Source organism: Akebia trifoliata, unplaced genomic scaffold (assembly GCF_017979445.1).
Source record: "Akebia trifoliata isolate Shusen 1 unplaced genomic scaffold, ASM1797944v1 Contig00366, whole genome shotgun sequence".
NCBI lineage: Eukaryota > Viridiplantae > Streptophyta > Magnoliopsida > Ranunculales > Lardizabalaceae > Akebia > Akebia trifoliata.
This window is the reverse complement of record NW_028236987.1, coordinates 28490-54975: the sequence shown is the minus strand read 5'-3', so window position 1 is coordinate 54975 and position 26486 is coordinate 28490. Positions and strand designations below refer to the sequence as shown.

Below are 26486 nucleotides of genomic sequence, written 5' to 3'. Positions count from 1 at the left end.
TTGAATTTGAATAAAACAACTACGAAATTGTATCTGAGTTACATCTCAACCCTAGAAACAAAATTTAGTTCATAACGAAATACGAAACAAACATCTTGAAATTAAACATAGAAGAAAGGAAGAATAAACCAGTAAAAGTTGAGATGGCTGTAGCAATCACTTGATCTCTTATCCCCCTTCTTCTCTAGCGTCTCCAATCTCTCAATAAATCCTAATAATCAACTACTTATAGCCTCCATACGTTCTGAATACAATTGGGATTAAATCCCCTTTAAATCGGATCTAAACGATATGATAACAACACGAGACGAAGTGCAGAAAAGGAATCGCGCTACGCGTCGCGGCAGGCATGTGCCCACCGCTGTGGCGGCTAGCTTCTGTCTTGGGGCCTTTGTTGATTTAAATACGAGCGTCGCGGCGGACATGTATCCACCACTGCGGCAGCCTCTGCCTCTTGTACTTCATTCTCCGAAATATCGTATTTTCTTCCGATTTCACCCCGAATTACTTCCTTTTCATATTCTTGCCCATTTATTACCTAAAACAATAAAAAGAACGATTATAAATAAAATCACTCTCAAATTAACAAAATGTCAAGTAAAATTACATAGAATAAGTTGTTACAAACCGACTTATCAACACTCTTCAAAAATATTTTACTCCCAAGGTTAGGACCATATAAAGATCATCTTTTTCAATGGGATAACCTTATAGGATAAAGTCAATAGCAAATCCCTACTTAGGGTACAAGTCCTTGACAAGTAGCAATTTTATTTTATTTTCGTTTCATCCAAAATGATCGAGTTTTTTTGAGGTTCCACTACTTGGTGAGGAGAAAAGGGTGCCTAACATCATTCTTTTTCTCCAATCGAGTAGCTTACCTCGATCTTAGGTTTATTAGCACCTTATCCAAATGAGAGTCACTAAATGCCAAAAACGATACTTTTTCTTAAAATGTACATCGGGTGACCATTCACACCTTTTTATAAATATGAATGATGGCGACTCCAAACCTTCGTAGAAGTGATATTTAGAAATCCAAGAATCACACATCTACAACTGACAACTCAACTGGGGACCATGTGTTCAACCCTCGTGTCAACTAGGGTCATTTTTGGAAAAAAATAAAAAAAAGTATTTTTATTCGTTTGCTAACATTGTTTGTTGTTTGTGTTATTTTTTCTATTTCCATACGACAAGTTGTAGTATTTATTTACTTTGTTTCTTTCATTACATATTTGTAAGGGGGTCGATGAAAAAAATGAATGAAAAGGATGTGCAAGTACTTGCGAGTATAACCCATTGCACAAGTCACCCCACCCTCAATATATCTAGTCCCAATGCCTAGTAGTTCTACGGTTTGAGATTGTTATTTCAAGTACTGGTAATGATCACATCAAGTCCGATCACCAACCAACGACATGTGTACTCCAGTATGTATCGAGGTTTGAAGATCGGGCAACCATAAACCTACCTATTAACTAATGCATGTTCCCGATTAGATGATTTAGGACAAAAGTTCTCAAGAATGTGTCGACCCCCGAAATAAAGTTGTATTTGCTTAAGTTCCTATCGGACCTCAAAGTCCAAGTTGTAAGCTCACAAAGGCAAATTGTATAGATTTTAGGTCGTTTTTCCTTTGTTTTCTTTCTATGTTCCCCTAGGTAAAGGGGGAAATTTGCTTTTCCTTTATGTTTTACATCATATAAAAAAATTTGTAACCCAAGCCAAAAACCAGGGACAATGTACCTCAAAATCCAGAAATAGGGGCCAAAACAGATATCAGGAATAGCCAGAAAAGGTTTTGGTCCGTGTTTCATGCACGGACTAAAGAAAAATGGTTTAGTTCATGCATTAAAAAAATTTCTTAGGTCCGTGCATACAACATGGACTAATGTGCGGTTACCTTAAAAAAATGATTTTTTTTTTTTTGAAAATTAAGATTTTGGTTTGTATTTAAAGCATAAACCAATATAAAAGTACTCGGTCCAGGCATTAACTATGGACCCTAAAAAAAATTTGTTTTACTTATTTTGTCTTTTACATTAATCCTGACAACTTTTCTCTTAGACTTTATTTTTATTTTAGGTTTTAAGGCTTAAAAATAATCAAATGAATTACTTTTATCATTAAACTTAGGGCCTACAACTCACCACTTTTTGTTTGATCCAAACGGAGTTTGCCTATACTCTGCCAATCAAAATTGATTCGTTCAATATGGTACATTATCAACCTTGGCCACAATCAAACCCATTATCATCCATCACCAAGATCCACTTCAAATATAGGTCTACGACCCATATCTATCTCAAATTGAGTTCATGACCCATGTTCACTTCAAAATGGGTTCACGACCCATATTCGATCCAAACTAGGTCCACGACCCATATCCACTTCAAATATGGGTCCACGACCCGAATTCGATCCAATCTGGGTTCACAATCTATATCCACTTCAAATATGGGTCAATGACCCATATTCGATCCATGACCCATATCTACTTTAAATGGGTCCAGGACTCGTATCCACTTCGAATATGGGCCCACGACTCATATCTATCTCGAATTGAATCCACGACCCATATCCAATTCTAAATAGGTTGACGACCCAAATCCTCTTCAAATTGGGTCCACTACACATATCCATTTCAAATTAGGCTACGACCCCATATCCAATTCCTAGTTGGGTCCACGACCCATATCCATCTCAAATTAGGTCTACAACTTATACCTAATCCAGACTAGGTCCACGACCCATATCAAACTCAAATGGGGTCCACGACCCACATCTATTTCGAATCATGATCCATATATGATCTATCCAGATCAACAATCGGGCGATCAGTTCAAATGAATCCATTTATTTTTCCAACAAATTAGATTTGAAAAAAAAATTTAAGCACCAATTGCAATTCTTAATCAAAGTAAGTGCTTAAGAACGATATTGCCCTGTTGATATGAGGGGAATAGACTATGTCTATTCAAGGAAATAAGGTGATTTAAGAGTGTCCTTGCGAAAGTATTGTGCTCCACTTCTTCCTTGGGGATCTGACTGGCCGGTCTTGATTTTAGAGAATTGGATTGGGAGCTAGTAAAAAAAGATTTTTTTCCAACTCAACTTATTTGTAGCAATCTACTTTTACAAAATGTTATACCAATTCCGTGTCGATGCCAGCTTCATGATGATGTAATCTTCTTTTTCAAAATGTTTTACCAATTTCGTGTTGATGTAATCATTTTTTAAATTATACCGACTCCTTGTCGATGCCAGCTCTATGCTGATGTAATCTTCTTTTTCAAAAATTTTACCAATTCCGTGTTAATGCCAGCTCCACGCTGATATAATTTTTTTCTCAAATGATATCGATTCTGTGTCGATGATAGCTCCGTGCTGATGTAATCATCTTTTTCAAAATATTTTACCGACTCCGTGTCGATGCCAGCTCTGAGCTGATGTGATCCTCTTTTTCCAAATGTTTTACCAGTTCTGTGCTGATATAATCGTTTTTTAAATTATTTTGACTTCGTGTCGATACTAGCTTCGTGCTGATACCAACTCCGTATTGATGCCAACTCCGTGTTGATGCCAACTCTGTGTTGATGCCATCTCCACGCTGATGTAATTATTTTCAAAAATTACACAACCCGACTCTATGTTGATGCCAACTCGAGCTAATGCAAACCACTTTTTCAAAAATACATAATCCAGCTCCGTGCTAATGGCAACTCCGTGTTGATGTCGACTTCGTGTTGATGAACTTTTTTCTTTAAAACTCGTGTGTCTTATAATAAATAACTTGACTCGACCTAATAAACATCATGCATTTTCCTTTTTGCAAATAAGATAATAATGTTTGATTTTTTGTACCCATAGGTGACCAAACGAAAGAAGTACAAACAGCGAGAGGAGCCTCCATATTTTCTCAGATCGTCAACTACTACCATGAGTACATCTGAAGCACCACAGTTTGCAACGGCCGAAACATTAGACGTCGACGCAAGAATCGTAGCATTGTTGAAAACCACTGAGCGGCAATAAAAAATATTAAGCGCCGTATTAGCCAATGCCAGTTTCATAAAGGCCCAGACAACACAACACATGCATCTGGATCAAACTAGGATCTCCCCAAACAACCTCCATAAGGGCCACAGACCACCCTGCTACCCATAGTTCCGGGATACTAGGGGCCCCCATTTTATATTCTACAGAATCGACCACCCCCTGTGGTCATTCTTGATAATGAGTGTTAGATGGCCCTACAAATCGAGTCTCTTCAGGAGGAAATGAGGAGAAATAAATGTCTCAACACCATGAGTGGAACTCAGTTTAAGGACTTCTGTTTTTATCCCAACGTGCAACTGCCGGCTAAGCTCAAGTGTCTTGAATTCGAGAAATACAACGGGGTGGGGTCTCCTTTGTCGCATCTGAAGTTGTATTGTGGATCTATATGCCAATATAGTGAGGATGACAGGCTCCTGGTATAATTGTTCTAAAGAAACCTAACAAGGCCAGCCCTCAAATGGTTCTTGAGACTAGATCACACTCTCATCAAAAATTGGCAAGAACTTGATTGAAATGTTCTAACACAATTATCGATTCAATACAGATATGGGTTTGGATTTGAATGACATGACTAAGATGAAGCGAAAGCAAAGGGAAATAGTGAAAGAATATGCTTAAAGGTGGTAAAAGTTAGCTTCCCAAGTAAGGCCTGTGATGACTGAATAAGAGATGAACACCACATTTATCTCAATAATAGGACACATTTTTTATACTCATTTGGTGGGACACACTACTAACACCTTCTCAAATCTAGTACAAGTAGTAGATCGGGTTGAGGATGGGATCCTAACTGGTCTGATATTTGACTTCACAAACCTAGGGGCAACAGTAGGGACACCTCCATAGAGAAAGCCGGTACTTGTGGGAAAGAAGAGAGAAGAAACACATATTAACAACATACAGCCAAACCGACCCTTCGGTATCCTTACACGAGCACCGAGACAACAAGCTGTATCAACCTCATGGGCTTCGACGCCTCTACCAACTTGGACCTCTGCGCCTCAGAACCCATTCTGAGAAAATCCTCTACCAATCGCATAGTAGGAACCACAATATAGGCATAATCAACAAGCACGACCTAATAGGGTAAACAGGGTGTTCATCAAGTTGCCAATGACACTATCAGAATTATTTCCAATATTGTTTAGGGAAGAGTACCTCATGAAACGATTGTCAAATCCAGAGGCTGCAAAAGGACCAGGGTACAACCCGCTTGTTTTGTGAATTCCATATGGGTACACCAAGGTACTCTGCAGGTCAGTGCTGGCAACTCAAACACCAAGTACAAAATCTGATAGATAAGAAGGCTCTCATATTTGACGAGTTCGCAAATCCTACTCAGCGACAAAACATTAACCAAAATCCCCTACCTACTCACAGCAGAGGAGAAGCGAGCATGCAATAAATGTCATTTGCGGAGAACTAGACTTTAATATTTCAGTTTTGACTGCTCCTGTCAGGTCAAAAATCAAAATCCACCTAACGAAGGGACTAAATACATCAACAGTTAACACCATTACCCAATACACAAACCCACCCCGAAACTCTCAATTGCCACTCAGAATGGCTGATCTCACCGTCCATTCTACTCATCAAATTCCCAATACTGCTACTTGACCACCTTTCATTATACCCTATATATCGCCAAATCTTCCAAACTTAACTCGACCACCCTTTCACATACCTTACACTTCATCCTCACGACCACCACTCGTTATTCCTTGTACTCTATCAACCCCTTATGTAGCTCCTTCCACCACCTCCACATCCAAATCATAACCACCACCTCTTATCTTCAACGTAAAACTCGATCCACTCTTAATAACCATACTCTCACCAAAACCATTCCTATATAGCTCTAACCAAACGGTCCCATGAAGCTACGAGACAACCATCGTCATATCAACAGGGGTTGAAACATTGAAGAAAGCAATAGTAGCTGACATTAGTCACATGACAAAAATAGGAGGGTGCTAAAAGGTGCCAATAAAAGGAGTAAGCATCATGGAAGTGGCAAAAGAAAAACAAGGGACACAGTAAATGAAGAAAAAATAAAATCAAATGGAAAGAGCAAGATGGACGAGGGCAACAAGAAAGAAAAAAAATAAAAGTGTCATATAAGGAGGTAGTGGACTTCATTAAGCTTATTCACAAGAGTGATCATAATCTAATTGAACAAATAGCCTAATCAAATCAACATTCTAGGTCTTTACAAAAGTCAGAAGAACACCAAGAAATACTATTGAGAATTCTAGGAAAATTGTATGTACCCACGAGTACTTCACTAGCACAGTTGGAACAAATAGTAGGTTAGATTATGGCTTCCAATCTCATTATCCTCACAGAGAATGAATTCACGCCAGAAGGACGAGGGCACGTCGAACCGTTAAATATCATGGTCATGTGTAATAGCATGATGGTAGCTAAGGTATTAATCGACAATGGCTCAGCTCTCAATATTTGTTCCCTTGAAATCTTTTGCAAACTCAACGCTGATTGGTCACATGTCAAACCCAACAATAAGGTTGTTCGAGGTTTCGATAGTTCAAAAAGGGATTCTTTAAGAAAATTAAACCTACCAATCACTATAGGACCTTGTACCTTCGAGGTCATAGAAATACCGACTACATTCAACCTGTTACTAGGAAGGCCATAGATCCACATTGTAGGGACGGTGCCTTCCTCTTTGCACTAGATAATCAAGTTTATTATAGGATAGTGGATGATATCTATCTTAGCAAAAAATTTGATCCCAGTTGGGAGAGCTCTGGATGTTTTTTTTATTGACATAGACCTAACGAAGGACAAGGCATTGTACCATTCCTACCAATTCGCTGCCGTTAACGCATTGAGAAAGGAAAGAAAAAATTAAAGACAGAACTATCAAGGGAAAATTTGATGATCGGACGAGTCTTGAAAAAAGTTGGTTACCGACCCAGACAGGGGTTAGAACCAAGAAGATAAGAGAAAGCCACACTAGTTGTAGCTAAAAAACACACCCCTTATTTCTGTCTAGGGTGGTTCAGACCTACAAAAAAGAATATATCGAATATGAACAAAAAAAAAGAGAACTTCAATTAGTCAGAAAAAAACTCGTAAAACAAATGTCTGAAATCTGGGTAAAGTTTCATACATCAGCATCAGCTTTTCAAAATCACAAGTCAGACCCAATAGCTTATTAGAACCACTACTACCAAGGTCAGCCAGAAAGTCAAGAACTATAAGTTTCATGTTCAAGCTCAGTTGTCAAGTCCCGACCATCCCTTGTGGAAGGCATTGATATCCTATTCAATGGAGATTCCAATGAAAGTACAAGCAAAAACTCAAGAGCCCACGAAAGTGGAAATCACTGCAAGTAAAAAAGAAAGAATCACCATTCCTTATCAGCATCGATTGCCCATTAGTCATCATTCCACCAAACCTAAAAGGAACCATGCCTGACTCTAACAACAATTAGTCGGAGGTAATGGTCATCTTTGAACCAGCATGGGAATTACCTTCCCACCTTATTCGTCCTGTTAGAGAAGGAGAAATCTTGAACAATTGGAAAGAATTCCCTTTAACCCTTGAGGATGTAGCAACCTTTAAAAAAATGCATTTTGACAAATCTAATTTACCTGAGGATCATAACGAGTCCTTGTCCTCAGGGCAATAGTGTTTGAGGATTCCCTATCTTTACTAATGAATTTGCATGATTGTTCTTCTTATTTCAGATATCTAGAAAATCACAAAAAAATAAATATTTCTCAAAAAATAAAAAAATAAAAAGTATCTCAAAAAATAAAAAAGTCAAAAAATTTTCAAAATTACAAAAAAAATAGATATTTTTCAAAAACCAAAAAAATAATTTTTAAAGGATTTTTTTGGATCAAATGAGTACCCAAAGAGAGTGAAATTTTAAAGGGATGAGTATGATTTTGATCTTGAACTTGATTTTGACCTCATGAGGATAGAAGAAAAATTTGAAGATGAAATGAAATACCCACCTAAAGAAATCAAAGACTTGATAAAATGACATGAAAAAGGTGTTCAACCAAACATTAAGGATACGGATTCAATCAACCTTGGTACTGAAGATGACCCACAAATCGTCAAGACTGGGGCTTTACTAACACAGTAGCATAATAAAGAAATGATTTAATTCTTATGTAATTATCAAGATGTATTTGCATGGTCATACAAAGATATTTTTGGGTTAGACACAGTTCTTGTCATCCACAAATTACCAATTGCTCCCAGAAGCAAGTCGATTAAGTAGAAATTGAGAAGACTGAAGTCAGAATGGACCCTTAAGGTCAAGGATGAGGTCATGAAATAATTTCTAGCAGGGTTTCTTGTAGTATCTATGTACCTCAAGTGGCTAGCTAACGTCGTCCTAATATCAAAGAAAAATGGGAAGGTATGCATATGTGTTGACTATCGGGACTTGAACAAAGCCAACCTAAAGATGACTTCCCATTACCGTACATCGACACTCTAGTCGACAGTACAACAGGGCATGGCATGTTCTCATTCATAGATGACTTCTCAGGCTATAACTAGATAAAATGATAGAAGAAAACCAGGAAAATATCGCATTCATCACACCCTAGGGTACTTTCTACTACAAAGTATGCCATTAAAGTTAAATAACATAGGGGAAACTTATCAACGTGCAATGACTGTATTATTCCATGACATGATCCATAAGAAAATGGAGGTTTGCATAGACAACATAATCGTTAAGTCTGATATAAAAGAAGACATCTGGTAAATCTGAAGAAGTTGTTCGATCAACTAAGGAAGTACAGTTTAAGGCTCAACCCAATAAAATGTGTATTCAGGACAATATTGAGCAAACTACCAGGGTTCATTGTCAGCAAAAGAAGCATCAAGATAGATTCGATAAAAATCAAATATAGCCTTGAATGAAGGCACTTATTTCAGAGAGAGATGTTCGATCTTTTTTGGGAAGAATACAGTATATCAATTGATGTATTACTTATCTCACACCTATTTGTGAGCCAATCTTGAAGCTACTTAGAAAGGATATGCTAAAGAAGTGGAATAAGGACTGTTAGGAAACTTTCGACAAGATCGAGTAATATCTCCTCAATCCACCAGTTATGGTCCCTCCTACTCTAGGGCGACTTTGAAAGTGCCCTCGATCCGCGGGGTATGGATCCACTTTTTTTTTTGGGTTTGGGTGATTGTGAGTCTCTAGCTAGTTACCATGGTCTAGGAACCAAATATTGACTCTAACAGATAAAACGCTATTCTATAAAGAGAACAGGTCCGGGGATCACGTTACAGGGCTGGAAGGTGTTAGGCACCAACCCCGCCCGACAAACGCTGGTCTCTACTATTTTCCAAAAAAGATTACATTGCTAAAACATTGAAAACCAATAAATAAAAAAATAAAAAGTATACCTAGATGATCGCAACGATTTGTTTTCTCAGAACTGGCGGAGAGACTCCTCATAGGAGATTCCTTACTTTGTTTCCGTCACTGGATCTGCTTTTGATCTCCAACTTGAGGTATCTAGATCTGAGTATTTTTTGTATTTTTTTGAAAGATTTATTGATGTTTTTGAAAGATTTCTGGTGTTTTTTGAGTAAAAACTGGAGTTTGGATGATAGGTAGGGAGTTAGAGCTTCAAAATTAGCGTTTGAAAATGGCTAAAGAGATTTTTTGATCTACTTTTTCTAGGGTTTATTTTAACCTCAGAAATTAGGTTGTGGAGACTCTATATTTATAGAGTTTTTTGGGTAAAGTTGGTATAGGATTAAGTCTCTTAGGACAAGGTGAATTAGGGTTTTATTAGGGTATTTTGAATTAAGATTTTAAATTAGGATTTTGAATTTAGGATTTTTAATCTTGCATACAATGAAAGAATATATTTTTAAGTTTTTTGAAAAATCCACTAATTATATCTTTAATTCTTTGAGCCCTTAGATGGAGGGGTCCTTTAATAGACATCAAAGGACTCCACTTAAATAAGTGGGCAACCACCTAAAATTTTTCCTGAGGGTTTGATTGATTAATTTTCCTTGTTCAAAATTTTAATTTGCTTTTACTTAAAATTTAAAATTTTTTAATTGAAAAATTACCATTTTACCCCCGAAGAAGACTTTTGTGTTGAGGAATCGTTTTTCGATGTTTTGAAATTGATTTTTCGTTAGGAATTTGATGAGATTATCGATTTGTGTTATTTATGAATTTTTGATGTGAAATGATCGTGGACCCTATGAAGGGCATTTTCGTAATTTTGTCAAATTTTGTGAAAATTGGCAAAACGATTTATTTGGTTTTAGTTTGTTACTTTATGTGTTCGAAAGGATTTTTCTTAGTGTAATGTAGGCTCTAGGGATGTTTTGATGTTAGGGGTATTTTGGTAATTTGATCATTTTTAGTGATTTTTCTCATAAAGCTTCTTTTTATTTGAGGAATGATGATTTATACATTTTGAGGTCTTATTTTCCTAGCGTAGCGTGGTTTCTAAAGTTTAGTTTGCTTCAGATACCTCATCTTAATTTCAAAAACATATCTAGTAACAAATAAAAAATATTGGAATATTCATCCATCATCGGGAACCGACGCAATCGGGTTGACGAGTTGATTAATCAGGGGAGTGCAAAAATGGGGTGTCTACAGATGCCCATCTTTGACAAAGGATTGAAGCAAACTAGATAACAAATCTATTTTAGTAGATAATACGATACCTGAATGTCAAAGCTAGTAACAGTTCATTTTGCAGCCTGATTTGATGATTCTTTAGGGCATTCGGATCCTTGAGGGTAATACTATCCCCAAACTAAAAGTTTGTCGGGTCCTTGAGCGCGAGCTCTCACCGACGATATTAGATCCTTAAATTTTTGAAAAATTCTTCCTGACTAGTTAAAGTGAACATTAAGATAAGCAAATAGTGGGTAAAATCTTATCAAAATATGAGCATAAAGTGAACATAATCTGAGCAAAAGTTGAATGTCTTATTCTACCTACCCTGGGTGAAAGAGTAATGAATAAATTTTTTTTTGAAGTCCTATTCTACCAACTCAGGGTGAAAGAGTAATGAACTATTTTTTTTTTGGAGCCCTACTCTACCTACTCGGGGTGAAAGAGTAATTAACTATTTTTCTGGGAATCGTACTCTACCTACTCGGGGTGAAAGAGTAATGGACTAATTTTCTGGGAGTTTTACTCTACATACTTGGGGTGAAAGAGTAATGGACTAATTTTCTGGGAGTTATACTCTACATGTGAAAGAGTAATGAACTATTTTTTTGAGAGTTCTACTCAACCAACTCAAGGTGAAAGAGTAATGGACTAATTTTTCTGGGAGTTCTACTCTATATACTCGGGGTGAAAGAGTAATGAACTATTTTTCTAAGGAGTCCTATTCTACCTACTGGGGGTGAAAAAGTAATGAACTAATTTTTAGAGAGACCGACTCTACCTACTTGGGGTGAAAAAGTATTGAACTAATTTTTGGAGAGTTCGACTCTACCTACTCGGGGTGAAAGAGTAATGAACTAATTTTCTAGGGAGTCCTACTCTACATACTCGGGGTGAAAAAGTAATGAAATAATTTTTTGAAGAGTCATACTCTACTTGTTTGAGGTGAAAGAGTAATAAACTAGTTTTTTGATAAATCCTACTCTACCTACTCGGGGTGAAAGAGTAATGAACTAATTTTTGAGGAGTCCTACTCTACCTACTCGGGGTGAAAGAGTAATAAACTAATTTTCTGGGGAGTCCTATTCTACCTACTCGGGGTGAAAGAGTAATAAACTAATTTTCTAGGAGTCCTACTCTACCTACTCGGGGTGAAAGAGTAATGAACTAATCTCATGGGAGAAACAAATGGGGGATTAACACCGCATTTGACTTTTTCTTTTAAAAAACAAAGAGTTGGATTTTATGAATGTCCAGTCAACATTTTAACTTTCTTTTGAACTCAGGGGTTTTTAACAAATTGCTATCAAAAAGGTAATCTTTTAATTCAAGGTTAACCTTATCCTTTGGGGTTGATTAAGCTTCAGAACAAAATGCCCCTAGTTTGATAGAAAACATTGCACTGAGAATAATTGAACTTAGTTTGGAAAAGACTGCATCTAGTTTAAAGGGGAAAACTACATATTTTAGAAAAGGAAAATGCCCCCTGTTTTGAAGATTTGAAATATTTGATTCCGCAAGCGCAATAAAGGTTTAACTTTTAACTTTGACATTTTATATTGAAGATTCTAAGTCTGGCTCAAAGAAATTGGAACAAAATATTTCTTTCTGAAATTTATCATAGAATTTGTTATTTTTCCCCATCAGTTCACTTAAGGACATGAAGCTCTTCAGATCAATTATAGATGAGATACTTGTATCCACTGAGTCTATATTTGATTTAAACTGGATATTGAAACTTGATCATTCAGACTTTTAATGTTTCGGCTCGGACCGCCTTTTAGCTTTTCAACTCTATGGAGATTTTTTTGTTGGTCTAATTTTTTCCTAGATTACCCTTTCAGGTTTTCAATCTAACGAGCTTGCTCTAACTTTTGCCTAGACCACCTTTTCAGGTTTTTGATCTAGCGAGCTTGTATTTTTTTATTTTTCTCTGATTGTTGCCAAGGCCGTCTTTTTGGATTTTCAACATTGCAAGCTTTCCTTAATTTTTGCCTAAGTCGCCCTTTCGGGTTTTCAACTTAGCATGCTATTTTTCTTTTTCTTTTATTTTGAACTTCTAGAGTTACTGTCTGAACATGCTTTGCTACGTTCCTTGAATTTTTTGCATGATACTTAGGAGGACTTTCATGGGTAGGCTTAGGATTGGTCATAAAAAGAAAGGAATTTTAAGGCTCAAAAATTCGAATGCCCCTTGTGTGGCATTTCTTTTAAATTGTTTCCTATTTCTTCAAATTTTCTTCCTAATTTTGATAATATTTCTTCTTTGTGGGGGAATATATTTTTGATTTTGATGTGGTTGGGCCTGAAGTAATGATGGGACTATCGTTATTCTTCACACCAGAGTTAATATTAATCTTATTTTTACCTTACTTGTGGGGTAAGTAGGGGATAGAACCCAAGAGAAAGGGGGAGTAGAGTTAAGCTAAGAGAATAAAATTTGAATTAACTAATAGAAATTAAAACTATTTTTTTTTTGTATTTTTAAACTTATCAAGAAAATTTTAAGTTGCTAGAAAATTAACCAAAGTAAATAAAATTAAAAGCAAGTAATCTTATGAAATTAAAATACCATTAGAGGTAGATCTACCTAGAACATGTTGATGAGCAATTCCTAGTCTCTAACCTTTTTATAACTTAATTGTAAGGACTTAGTGTTAGTTCTTTAGATCAGAAAGTTTTACAAATGAAATCAAATGAGGGAACATAAACAAAGTAGAATTTTTTGAAAAATTCCTACTATAATTATTTAATTCAAGCATACTTTATCTTGATCTAATCTAAGCATAAAGTATCTATATTAAGAATAAAAGGTGCAAGTAATCTTAAAGAGAACTCATAAGCATTTTAAATAAAAGAAAGGCATGAAATTAAAAACAACATAAGAACTTACTCTAGGTTTTCCATTCTCTAATGGAGGGGAGCTTAGCCTAATGTCATTGCAAGAGAGGGAAGATAAGAGATGAAAAGACTTTTTTTCATTTCATGAAGAAACTTACAAATTCTTCTTCTTTTACTTCTTACAAGACTATTTAACCAAAAAGAAAATAAGTAGAAGATAAAAATACAAAAAATAAGATAATAGGCTAAGAGTCTTAGATTAAAGAAGTCTTGGATAAGAGAATCAAGAGGAAAGGGAGGGCTTATTTAGAGATTAAAGCTCTATTTATATTGAAAAATGTGTGTAGAAGAGCTCTAAAGTAGCCTCCACTTTTCTTTACACAAAAAAACAAAAGATGAACATGAGTTAAGGATTAGGGCATTCCAAAGGATTAGAACATTTCAAAGTGGGCCCAAATGCTTTTGCCTTGAGATTTTGATTCTAAAATGTTGATTTTCTGCACAAGAAACACACGTAAGTAGATTTATCTAGTAAATGAATTTATTTATGTATAATTAAGCCTAATTAACATACAATATGATGTTTCGAGGCTTATCATGACTATTACTTTAATAAGGAGAAATAGGGACAAAAATCAAGATAAATGTTTAGGAAATGTGCATATAATTCAGTGTTTCGAGATACTCATCAAGTAACTTCTCAGGTTGCCTACGTACCCTAGAATTTTGGGATCAGACCAAAACGTAGTTCGAATTTTTCCCTCCCCTGGGTTAAGTGATCTAGCTAAGAAAGAAAAATATTTTATTTTTTTTTGTGAAAAAAACTGCAAAGGGTTGGAAAAGGAGATATTGAATTGGGTAATAAAAAATTGATTCGATCAAAGATGACCTCCTTAAATGTAGTATTGCTTGATCTGGTTAAGGTTTGTTGATTCTGGTATTTCAATTCCATCATTATCTTGAAGTCAGACAGTATTTCCTTGATCAATTGATCTCTTCAATTGGATTCAGACTTCTTCCTATAATCAAGGAGGGATGCTCAATTTTCTTTGAATTCTGATGGTTAAATCCTTGACTTGTAAGTGGCGAACTTTGACCTTCTTATCAAACATTCAAGTGACTGTTCTCTTATAAGTTTGCACTTGGTACAAAATTCTAAGTTATTTTTCTTCAATGAAGTTTAGTTCTTCTTACCGATGATAGACCCAGTCTATTTCTAACAATTGACTTTCCATTAAGACCTTGAGATACGGGATTTTCATTTTAACTGATAAGACAACTTCCATATCATACACTAAAAAATAGGGAATAGCTCCAATGGAAGATTGTATTGAAATACGATATGCCCAAAGTGTGAATGACAGCTTCTCTGACTAATCTTGATGCGATTGAAACTTTTTTACGATAATTATTTTGAAACTCTTATTAGTTGCTTTAACCGCTCCAATAATCTGAGGATTGTAGGGAGATGATGCCAGATCTTAAACTTTGAATATATAGTAATAATCTCGACTTTAAAGTGTGACGCATTATCAGATATCAATTCCAAAGGTAACCAGTATTGACTTATGATAGATGTAGTGAGGACAACATTGATACGTTTCGTAACATCTTCTTTGATCTCATTGGTGTTTTCATTTCATCGAATGAGTATATATTTTATGTCGGACAACAACCAAGCTTGCAGCTAACATATCCTCATCAGACCACGTGAACAAGTCATTCAAAATTTCTGAGTAAATTCATTATCCCCTCATGTTCCTCTAAGGAAATGATGATTTCTATTTGAATCTCTTTAGGAATTATTTTATGTTCTGAGATCAATGACCTTTGCTTTCTCGATTAAAGGTTGAGCCCGACCATTATCTTCTTGTTCAAAAAAGAAATATATCATTGAAGTCAAATTACTAGTTAATTCGTTCATACACTCGGGGTATTCAAAAATTTCCTTTATCCAATCAAATTCAAATGGGACGACAAAAACCTCTATAGACTTGACAAACTATCTCGACTCAATAGGAAAAGAGTAGACTCGATCTAAAGAAGACATGACTTTAGTGAAAAAAAAAGGACTCGAGCTAACCCAAATGACACATGAAATCTTAAGACAACTACCCACAATGGGCTTGATTAGGACTGAGGACTTGGACATTACTTACAACCAGTAAGACTGAGGCACTGTGATATTCAAGGAACAACTGTGTAATTTTGAAAATTTTTAGGGTCATTTCTAATGATTCACTTGGTGTTGATGTTCGTTCTAACTGACTGAACTAGTGACCCTAACAAAATGGTAAATGATTAAGCTTAGGTGCAATGATAACCTTATAACCCCATCAAAGGTGGATTACCAATTTTAGTGTTACCCCCTTGATAACATTTTAATGAATCCTGAGAATTTATTGAATTTTGTGCACTATTCCATTAAAATTTCATTCATGCAAGGATTATTCAGAAGGAAAATAATTTTATTGCATTCTTAAAAATTATTGACAAATAATGTTTTCATTGAATAAAAACTTTCACAAATCTGATTATTTTTTGTAATCATTTTCTTTTTAGAAAAATATATTTTAATAATTTTTCAAGGTCCATGCAAAAAATAAATTTTTTGTAAAAATCTTTTTTTTCTTTAGAAAAACATATTTCATAAATTTTTCAAGGTCCATGTAAAAAAATAGATTTTTTGTAAATCATTTTTACTTCCTTTTCTTTTCTTTTGAAAAATATTTTCCTTCTTTCAAAATGGGTTGGGACCTGAATTAGAGAAATGTTTGAATGCTATTTTGATTTGAATGGTCCGACCCATCCTGACTGTTGAACTGAGATGGACTGGATCATTATAGATCATTACCACATTTTAAAATGGATTCTTTATTAGGTTGGTGCACCCATTGACATAATAGCTTTAAATCAAGTTAAACAAAAAATTTTGTTATCTTGAGGATAAAATTGTAACTTTCTGATTTCAACAATTTGTAATGTCTATTTCTGAAAAGTAACCCAGGAATACCTACAATAAGTTCGAGTCGTGACTTATAGGGAGGTTTCTAGACTCTAGGTTTACTATGTGCAATGCAATTTATCTGACCACCCTTACCCAAGTGCACCTATATACCTTTCGCACATACTCAATGGATGGTATGTGGTGACTTGATTTGATATACCATATAGGTGATAATCTAAGACTCCAACTCAAATATCTGAAGTCAAAAGCAGCCAGCTTAATCCCTAGTTAAGAGGTGGCGCACGATGTAGAGCAAGGACACTCCTAAGTCACCACTAGTTTAGAATAGACGTAGTCTATCCACCTTGTATCGTAATACATTCAGGTAGGATTTCAGTTAGGTATTGATTTTGATCAAGAAGTGCAATTGGTGAACTTAGATTAGCTTTGATATACCGTATAGGTACGAGTCTAGGGTTGGCGATTGGGACATGTGACTGTGCAGCTCAGGTCTCCCCAATATGGGTGTATCGATATACCTTTCAGAGTCACCTGATCAAATGGTACTGATACCCCAATTTTATATACCCTAAGGTACTTGACTGGAGTTATGGTTTTCATGAATGACGTTGTATCTCCGAAGAGACCGAGCCACGCACTAGTACCACATTGGCTATAAGGGAGATGCAAACGTGCAATGCAACAAAATAAACGTGCCAATGGTGTGTGCAAAATAGGGTGGGGGTATGCCCGAGGCATTTTTTCAGATAAATTGACCCATGGGCTAAATCAGATCACAAGATTATGGATTTCAACTATTGATCAAGAAATACAAACAATATCCATAACATCAAGATCGAAATCAAGGTATGTACATCAAAGATATGTATAAATCAGATCATAGCATATTAGATAGGCAATCAATCAGATCTAATACAAAGTAATCAATCATATCTAACATTGAGACAAGCACAAAATTTTTTGTTTTTGTTTTTGTTTTTTTGTTTTGGTCCAATCAAAGATCACTTTGGGTGATCCTAAACAAGTCGGATTTCAATGAATATTGTATTGAGGATAACACGATAGTTATTGAGATAAGGAGTGATGACTTTTTTTTTCAAATAAATTCATCTTTTTAAAGAAACGCAATTCTTTTTTTTTTTAGAAAAGAGAAAAAAATTCCTAAAAGAAATCGGAGAAACCTATTATTAACTATTACTAAACAAATTCAACAAATTGATTTTTTTTTTTTTAACTATGAAAGAAACCTTAAAAAAAACTACCCAATAAATAATAAAATTCTATTGCCACACTAATTACACGTTTGGAATAAAAAACAGAATCTCGATGCAATGCTATGGGTAAAAAATGGTGTGCCAATAGGAAAAAGAATTTCTCTCTCTGCGGTTGGGATTTGGGAGAGAAGAAACATTAAACAGATCGAAAAAAATGGCTGCATCACCCAAAGTTATGGATCCAAGACTCTCGATTGAACCACCACCTTCATGTCCCTCATCAAGATCTAACCCACATAGTTTTTCTAACCTATGTTCATCATCCGATGATGATGATACATACAGACGCTAAAAATCTCAGCAACGCCAGCTTGAAAAAGATATTTGATTTTAAAAACATAGAGGATTTTTTTTTTCCTTTTTTTTGAAAAAAAAACAAATTAGAGAAAGCAACTATTATTGATTTTGTTAATGCTTTGATTCCTTGTATTGCTGCATTTTGTTTTGGTTGCCTTTTGTAGGCACCAAAATTTTGAAGAGGCCTTTACAAATTTTATAAATAAAAATTCCTAATTTTATAATGGGTCTCAAATCTAAATTGAGTCCATTAAATGGGAACGTGCCTCTTACAAGCTTGGATTTTGGGCTTTCGCAGATAAGGCCCATGATCTAAATAAAAATCAAGTAATCCACATATTAAATATTGGGCCTCAAACCCAAGTAAATGAGTTTGGCCCAATAATGATCCATAGATTCCTTAAAATGGGATTTGGACAAATTTAGCCTTTTAAATAAATCAATTAAACCTCTTTAAGTTGAGGGTATAATTGAAAAACTAAATTATCTTTAAGTCTATAAATACAAGAGCCTTTCTCATTGAGAGAGGATCTGGATCACTTTATCTCAGAAGATAGAAGCTCTCCCTCTAGAGAAGAAGAAGCTCTCAAGCCCTCATCCAGAGATAAAGCAAGGTTCTTCAGAGATCCGGACTCCGACTAAAGAGAAGATCAAGCATAAAGCCTTTCTCCGGAAGTCAAGAAAACCTTCTCAACTGATAAAGCGCGAAGTCCGGAAAGAAGAAAATCTACAGAAGCCTCTATAGAAGATCAAGCACAAAATAAAGACAACGTCAAAGCATCTTCTCAGCCGATAAAGTGTGAAGCCCGAAGAGAAGAAAAACTACATATATCGTTACTATTTTGTATTTGACTGTTAATCAGAGGAAACACTGAGATATGTATCTACTTTTCATCAAAAATCAATAAAATCATTTACGATTTTATTTCACGAATCTCGAGGTAGATCCGTAGAAATTTGTTGTCGACAAATTTCTGGCACGCTCGGTGGGATGATCTCAACCTCTCATCTTTCAGTCAACTGCAAGAACATCACCTAAAGCATCGATGGCATCTCGCAACGTCAACGCTATCGCATTTGATGTTACTGAGAAAGGTAAGAAAATCCTTTTTTCCAATCTTGAATCTGATCAGGTCATTAGTCACGATCATCATGTGACACGAACAATGACAAAAACTGGTGGAATCAAGCTAATGGAGCCTCTCTAGCATCACTCCAAGAAACGTGCCACAAAAATGGCACTTACCACGAAAGAATCGTGGGCGGACGTGGTAGAAGACGACTCATCAGATTCTGGATCTGATTCGAAGTCAAGCGAGGGATTGTCTAGATCTTTATCAATCACTTCTCCGTCACAAACTCACACATCCATCATAGTAGTGATGACAGCTGGAGCGCTAACGATGGAGGAACAAGTTGCTCAGATGGCAGACACCGTCAACAAGTTAACAAAAGCAATGGAAGACAAAGACATTCAGATCGCAACCCTTGTTAGTCATTTAGAACATAAAGACAAGGAGAATGAATCAAGCGCTAGACCTTCGCTTCCTCCAGGATTCACTCCTGAAGCGTACACGACTCCGCATGAAGAAGAACGAGAAGACTATGCTGGCTCACGTAAAGCTGTGCGAGACCCACCACAGGGGTCTGTTGTTTCACTTTTCGTCCAACAGCTACAAGCAATGATTACTGACACCATTCGTGCTTAGTAGGGGGCATGCCACAGTCCTCATTGGTTTACTCCAAATCCTACACTCAACGCATCGAACAAATGCATCTTTCAGCGGGATATCAACAATCAAAATTCCAACAATTTGAGGGAAAAGGCAACCCAAAGCAACATATTGCCCATTTCATCAAAACTTGCAATAACACCGGTACATTCGGTGACTTCATGGTGAAACAATTTGTTTGCTCCCTCCGTGGTAATGCGTTCGATTGGTATACTGATTGGGAACCTAATTCAATAGACAGTTGGGATCAACTTGAAAGAGTATTCCTTGGCCGCTTTTATAGTACTAGAAGAACAGTAAGTATGGTGGAGCTCACTGCCATCATACAAAGGAAGGATGAACCAGTCATCGAGTACATTGAAAGCTGGAGAAATCTTTCCCTCAACTGCATGGACCGACTCTCTCAATCTTCTGCTATCTAGATGTGTGTTCAAGGGATGCACTGGCAACTCCTTTACATCTTGAAAGGAATCAAGCCACACACTTTCGAAGAGCTAGCTACTCGAGCCCACAACATGGAACAGAGTATAGCTGTGCATCAGACTCCACGACCAAGTGAGCCCCGAAGGCAAGAAAAGAAGAATGACAAGTCCTTCAAAACTAAAGAAGTCTTATCTACTACCACCAGCAAACCTGTCAAGATCACAAGTAAGAGAAGAGAAGATCAATCAAAAGTTGATTCAACACAAAAAAAAGGAAAAGCTTAGAAAACTCTAAAAGAACTTGAGGCGAAAGAATACCCTTTTCCTGATGCTGATGTCTTGGGCATGTTCGAAGAGCTATTGAAATTAAAGCTCATTGAACTTTCAGTGCCCAAACGACCCGAGGAAGCAGGTCGCTACAATGATTCGAAATATTGTCGTTATCATAGGGTAATTAGTCACCCGATTGAAAAATGATTCGTCTTCAAAGAGAAGATTATGAATTTGACGTGTCAAGGGAAAATTGAACTTGACTGTGTCGAAAATGTTGCTACTTCCAACATGACCTCTGTCACTTTTGGATCTTTTGATCCAATACTCTTGACAAGTCAGTATGCTATGCAAATTTCATCTCCTCAAATCACCAAAGTTTTACTTAAACCATTACAACTCATATCCGTACATTCTGATGTTGAAAAGGCCCATCCCACGCTGGGGGCAAGGCCACATCAAAGAAAAATCATCACCTTTCCCACTTCACTTCAACAAGGACCACAATCTCATTCGACTTCAAACTCAAAGTCAGACACCTCAGAGTCTGCGTCAATTGATGACGAAGGGTGGACAGTTGTCACTCGTCGAAAAAGACGCCCTACATATATACCAACCCCTTATATTTCAAAGCCAAAGAGAAAGAAAAGAAAGTCAAAACCAAGTATAAGGTCAAAGAAACGAAAGAAAGCAACAAAGAAGAAGGCTTTCCGAGTTTCACCCGCAGACCCTGAAGACATCTTTTAACAACCTCCCCGTGTGTCGGTTACTCTTTTAAAATTCTTACCAAGGAAGCTCTTAAAGGAAGTTTGCACAGTTTCATGTCATCAAATGGAAGTAAAAATGCTAGAAGATGATAACGACGATAGGGCCAAAGAACATCCTACTACTTCCAGTGAGGGAGATCAACGACTTGATAAAGACAATAGCACCTCGAAAATAGATTCAAAAAGTTCAGCTTACTTCAAAACAAAGCTCAACTGATTCAAAATAGGAAGTTCAACCTGACATAGGTCTACAACAAGATAGTATGTGTATGGCCACAATCACCTTCACTGACGAGGATCTCCAATTGGGGTCTCGACCTCACAATAGGCCTCTTTATGTTACAGGTTATGTGAGGGAAACTAAAATTCAAAGAATCCTCCTGGATTGCGGTTCTGCGGTCAACATCATGCCAATTCGTACTATGAAACAAGTTGGCATCTCATCGGATCAACTTGCTCGTAGTAAGTTGATGATTCAGGGCTTCAACTTAGGAGGTCAAAGAGCGATCGGTATGATAAGAGTCAAGCTCTCTATTGCAGATTTGGAGTCAACAACGCTCTTCCACATGATTGATTGTAAAACTTCATATCACTTGCTTCTTGGCCGACCGTGGCTGCATGAAACTGGGGTAGTACTATCCACGTTACATCAATGCTTCAAGTATTACCAAGATGGTGTGCAGAAGCGTATAATAGCCGAAGATCAACCGTTTGACAAAGTAGAAACGTAATTTGCAGATGCGAAATTCTATTTTGAAGGGGATGTCATTCAAGAAGTACTTCCAGTTTCGGTACCTCCTTCTAGTAAGCAAAAACTCGACAAAGGAAAGCATACTACGAAGGATGCCGAGGAAATTTCTCCTAGTCCTCTGCTTCAGAAAGAACATAGTAAGAAACAAGAAATAGAAACTCGACAGATCAAGGTGGGTCAATCAATGGTAGACGCGTCATCCACAGTTGTATTGCCAACCCCAGTGCTTCGCTACGTGCCACAATCGAGACGGAAGCTGGGACAATCACCTTTCGAAGAGATTTCTTCAAAAACCAAACCTTCTGTCTCTAAAATTGAATTGGAGACGTTGAAAGAAGAGTTAACCTTTTCGGTTGCACCTCTCCAAAAATCTTACATAGTAAGGACACCCGTGGAAAACATTGTCCCAACTATGTCAATCTTGGAGAACCATGAAGACAACCTCACAAAAGTAGAGTTTAAAAGTTGGTTTGATCCAAAAACATTCAAGTTATTCAAGATTGCCGGTTATGGAAAAGGTGAACCTGTGCGATTGGATGAACTACCCCAAACTGATCAAATTCATGGTCTAACTACAACACAAGTCAAACTCGTTTGAGCTGGAGAAAGAGTTTCATTCACACGAACATGGCTAAGTTATACGCCAGAAGCTCCAATTAAAATTTCTAAGATGAAGACGGCTTCTTCACAACATACTACAGTAGAGGTCATCGATGAGTCTGTAGAAGAAACACAAGTTTCACGAACATTGGTCTTTGATCGAATTGGTGGCCACATCTCAACCACGTTGGTATTTGATCGATTGGGTGCTTTAGATGATCATCATGATGTACAAATTCATAAACCTCATGCATCTACTATATCTAGACTTGGCCAGAATGTTGGGGTAAAAATACGAAGAGAGTCGCGACGTCGACCTAAGCCAATGAATAAACATGTGGAGCATAAAGATAGTAGTGGCTTGCATAGCACTATTCCATCTCGCATGAAACGATAAATGGTTTTAGAGGTCTCGATATCAGATGTATTAGTTGTGATGCGACGCACCATCATCCTCACAAATCAAACAAGCAACAGTAGAGCTTTAACTGTTGAAACAGATAATTTTGAAGATGTTGTTTCGATAAATCATATTACCATTGAGGAATTCCTTGAAAAAGATTCTAAGTCGTCAGATGAAGAACTCGAAAATGCTCCACCAGTCTTTGAAGAAGGCAGACAAGTCACTGTAGACGACTTGAAAGAAATAAATCTTGGGACAATTGAAGAGCCACGACCCACGTTCGTCAGCACTCTTCTAAACCATCATGAAGAATTCGAATACCTCAAGTTGCTATAAGAATATAAAGATGTATTTGCTTGGACTTACAAAGAAATTCCAGGACTTGACCGAAGATCGCTGTTCATCAGCTCGCAGTTAAACACGGAGTTCGCCCAATAAAACAGGCACAACGTCGTTTTCGGCCAGAGTTGATATCAAAAATTGAGACAGAGGTCAACAAGTTGATAGAAGCTAGCTTCATCCGAGAAGTAAAGTATTCAACCTAGATTTCCAACATAGTTCCGGTAAGAAAGAAGAATGGACAAATTCGAGTATGTGTCGATTTTCGCGACTTGAATAATGCATGTCCAAAAGACTATTTTTCGCTCCTAATCATAAAACTTATGATTGATGCGACTACAGGACATGAAGCCTTGTCTTTCATGGATGGATCTTCTGGTTACAATCAAATTCGAATGTCGCCAAAAGACAAGGAGCTTACAGCCTTTCGTAGCCCAAAAGGTATATATTGTTACAAAGTTATGCCTTTTGGACTTAAAAATACTGGTGCCACTTACAAGCGAGCTATGCAGAAAATCTTTGATGACATGCTACATGAAAAGGTGGAATGTTACATTGATGACCTAGTAGTAAAATCCAGGAAAAGAGAATATCACTTACAACACTACGTGATACCTTCGACAGATTACAGCGGTATCAGCTCAAGATGAATCCATTAAAATGTACTTTTGGAGTCACCTTGGGTAAATTTTTGGGATTCGTGGTTCGGCATCGTGGTATTGAAATCGATTGAAACAGATTGAAGCCATTCAAAAGATGCCGGCACCAAAGAACATTCATGAACTCAAAAGTCTCCAAGGCCGACTTGCTTACATTCGTAGGTTCATTTCAAACTTAGCTAGGCGTTGTCATCCCTTCAGTCGATTAATAAAGAAAGATATATCATTCGAATGGGATGAAGCTCGTGAGAATGCTCTGAAAAGCATCAAGGAGTATTTTCTCAAGCCTTTTGTTCTTTCTGCACCAATTCCTAAAAAGTCACTGATTCTCTATATTAGTGCACAAGAAATGTCACTAGGAGCATTGCTGGCTCAAGAAAATGATGAAGGAAAAGAATGTGCACTCTACTACTTGAGTCGAACTCTTGTTGGAGCAGAAGTAAACTATTCACCAATCGAAAAGACATGTTTAGCACTCATCTTTGCCATAAAGAAACTCCGACAATACATGTTATCGCACACAATCCGACTTACTACGCGAGCTGATCCACTCAAGTACATCATGACAAGGCCAGTCTTATCGGGAAGACTAGCTAAATCGGCCCTTCTCTTATCAGAATTCGAGATTATTTACATCCCTCAAAAGACTGTAAAAGAACAAGCATTAGTTGACTTTCTTGCTGATCATCCTATTCCAGTTGAATGGGAATTATCTCACGACTTGCCTGACGAAGAAGTATTCTCTATTGATGTGCTTCCAGCTTGGAGAATGTTCATTGATGACAAAATGAGATATTGCCATTTTCATTTGCCTTGATGAAATTATGTTCAAACAATGTTGCAGAATACCAATCTCTGATTATTGGTTTAGAACTCGGGCTAGATATGAAATTACACCAACTCTATGTGTATGGGGACTCACAGCTTGTCATCAACCAACTCTCAACAGAGTATGACGTTCGAAAATATGAGTTGGTACCTTATTGAAAGCGCCCTCGATCCGCGGGGTGCACGGATCCGCTTTTGACCCTTGAGGTTTGGGAGTCGCCACCTAGTTATTACAGTCTAGGAACCAAACTAACTCTAAAAAAGATAAATATTACTAATCTACGAAAGAAAAAATGGTCCGGGGATCACGTTACGGGCTTGGAAGGTGTATGGCACCAACCCCACCCGGCCAAAATCGATTTCTACTAATTTTCCAAATAAATTACATTGCTAAAAAAACCTAGATAATAATAAAAAAAATTAAGAAATTATACCTTTCCGAAGACAACTTTATCGTTCCCTCAGATCTGATTGAGTAACTCTCTGTATAGTACTCCTCGCTTCGTTCTGTCTCCGGATCTGATTTCTGATCTCCGAGGTAAGGTATCTCTTTCTTAGATCTGGGTTCTTCGAATTTTTTCTATGGATTTTAGGGGGTTTTTGAAGGGCTTCTAGGTGTTTTTCAAGCTAAAATCGAAGTATGTGTGTTAGGTAAGGAGTTGGGGCTTCAAAACTAGGGTTTACGGGAGGCTAGGGGGACTTTTTGACCTACTTCTCTTAGGATTTTTGATTTGATACGAAAATAGGGTGTGAGGACCTCTATTTATAGATTTTTTTAAGGGTTGATTTAGATAGAATTAGTGTTTAATTATAATTCTTTTAGTTAGAATTGTATTTTAGTTAGAATTGTTTTAGGTAGAGTTGTATTTTAATTAGAATTATTTTAGGTAGAGTTATATTTTAGTTAGAACTCTATTAAATAGAGTTATTATTTAATTGGAACTCTATTAAGATTTTGACTTTTGGTCTTATTATTGACTTTAAGATTTTGAGTTTAGTCTTAATTGATTGACTTTAATATCTTGACTTTAGTCTTGCTTAATTGACTTTAATTTTGACTTTAGTCCTATTTGATTGACTTTAATACCTTGACTTTAGTCTTGCTTGATTGACTTTAATTTTTTGGAGAACCCCCTTCTATTATATCTTTAATATCTTCCGAGCCCTCAACAATTTTGCCTGAGAGCCTGATTGATCGATTTTTTTAGTTCAAATTTTTAAATTAATTTCATTAATATTTCACTTTAATTATTTAATATTTTATTTATTAATTTCAAAAATTTTAATTATGAAAATTGTGAAATTTCTGTTTTGCCCCCAGAAAGGACTTTTCGCGATTTAAGTCAGTTTTTTATGTTCTAAAATGTTTTAGAATCGATTTTTCGTAAGAAATGCAATGGAAATATTGGTTTGTGTCATTTATGAAGTTTTTTGTGTGAAATGATCGTGAACTTTATGAGGGACATTTTCATAATTTTGTAGAATTTTGTGAAAATTGGCTAAATGATTTATTTGGGTTCGATTTATTATTTTATGTGTTTGAATGGGTTTTCCTAAGCGTAACGTAAGCTCTAGGGATCTTTTGATGTCAGGGGTACTTTGGTAATTTGATCATTT

General features: G+C 36.4%; 1 protein-coding gene across 14 annotated transcripts in view; it reads right to left on the bottom strand.

The window, feature by feature from the left end:
- The window catches only part of LOC147381542 (uncharacterized), a 43524-nt gene that overhangs the window by 8018 nt on the left and 9020 nt on the right, over positions 1-26486 (bottom strand). For 7 of the 14 annotated variants that reach the window (XR_015174486.1, XR_015174485.1, XR_015174488.1 and 4 more), the window contains one exon: positions 130-538. The exons of 3 other annotated variants lie outside the window; for them this stretch is intronic. The gene's annotated coding sequence lies outside the window, so the exon portion shown is untranslated. Of the gene's footprint in view, positions 1-129; positions 539-2153; positions 2809-25303; positions 25324-26486 lie in introns of those variants that run through there. 4 more of the 14 variants (XM_086430290.1, XM_086430289.1, XM_086430287.1 and 1 more) reach the window with 4 other exon arrangements.